Source organism: Benincasa hispida, chromosome 4, assembly GCF_009727055.1.
Source record: "Benincasa hispida cultivar B227 chromosome 4, ASM972705v1, whole genome shotgun sequence".
NCBI classification, from domain to species: Eukaryota; Viridiplantae; Streptophyta; class Magnoliopsida; order Cucurbitales; family Cucurbitaceae; genus Benincasa; species Benincasa hispida.
In genome coordinates, this window is record NC_052352.1 from 31,138,161 (window position 1) to 31,139,883 (window position 1,723).

Genomic DNA, 1,723 nt, shown 5'->3' on the forward strand with positions numbered 1-1,723 from the left:
TAAATTCGGGTTAGGTCTGGGGTTACCCAATTTCAGAATCGGATCAACCCGACCCGACCCGATATATATATATATAATATAAAAGTTAAAAAAAACAGTCAAATTAAAAAAAAAAAAAAAAAAAAAAACAGAATCGGTGACCCAACCTGGACCAATCCGAAAATTTTGGATTAGGTTGGGTTAGGTTGACCCTCCAAAAAAGAATTAATAAGGTTCATTATTAGCCAACCCGAATTTTTGGATTGGTCCACAAAAATCTTCCAACCCGGCCCAATCCGGACTATGTACACCCCTAGCTTTCACCATCTCTAACCACCATTGGGTAAATTTCTAGAAGGGTCGGTTAATCTAATCTATCAATGTTAATGCAAAAATGGGCCTTAGTTAATTCCTTTTATTTTTGTTTACCTGTTTTCCGTAATTGTAATGAGATGCAGGGTCCGCCTTAAATTTGTAATCAAATCATGTAATCTAATTGAGAAATAAAATGTGTTCAATCTAATTGTAGTTGAAACTTACGTGAGATCTACTACCTTTACCATTACCATTATCTTTACCGTTATAGATATTGTTACCGTAATAGTATGAAAATTATGAATTTTTAATATTTATTGTTACTTTTACTGTTACCATTATCGTTACTGTAATCGTTAGAGTCGAACAATAATGACAATGATAATGGTAACAGTAAAATGTGACAGATTTATAATTTTTTGTATACACGATCAAAAGCAATCTAATTATGTTTGTGATTCAAGTCTTACGATTCATCTATCAGTGGAATCTCTTTCGATTACACTAATTTTCACTACGATTTGGTAAACGTGACCTAAGATTGCACTCAAAACCTATTGTCGATAAATTAGGTTAACCGTCCTAAAAACATCAAAGAGAGGAGTCTAAAAGATGCGAGCTCTAAACTGGCTAACCATAAATAAATAATCCCTCTTTGGGAATCAAAGGAAAATAAAAATGAGGAGAATTCTTATAAATAGAAAAAAAAAAAAAATATTTAAATTTTATAAAAAAAATAATTTAAAAAGTATTTTATAATTTTAGAACTTTTTGCTAGTAAATATTTTTAAATATTTTTTTTATATTTAAAAATGCCCCTAAAAATGATTGGGTACAATTATTCAGACGCACCAAACCGCAACGTCCATCAAATCTCAGCCGTCAGATGCAATTCCATCAACATGATACGATTGAGAGGCTGGTGATGGCTATCATTTCATGGTGTGATATATGATTGGGGCTATGAGATTGGGGCCCACAAACAGATGGAAAGAGAGAATCTTATGGGGCCCACCCTTATCCATATCAAAACCGCACAAAAACACTATAGAGAAACCGATGACCTAAATATAAATACTCCTTTTCCATTGTATAAATTATTGACCGTGAAGAAATTAGTTTTCTATTTCTTCCCTTTTTTTCGCTTCACAGAATCTTTAGCTTTTTAAGTTTTAACATTCCACTATTTTTTGTTTTATTTTCTTTATTTATTTTATCATTTCCACTCGTTAAAAGCCACGGAGTGGTGTAAAATAATAAATTGCTCGCCTTTAACTTTATTAGCTATCAATGTGTCTATATTTTCATCGATATTTCTACGTTTTTATGGGTTTGATATCAATATGAGAGATGAATCGATATTTTTAATATATCGTAAAAAAGTTCATAAAATATAAAAAATAAGTAACAAAAAGTCATTAATGTAAAT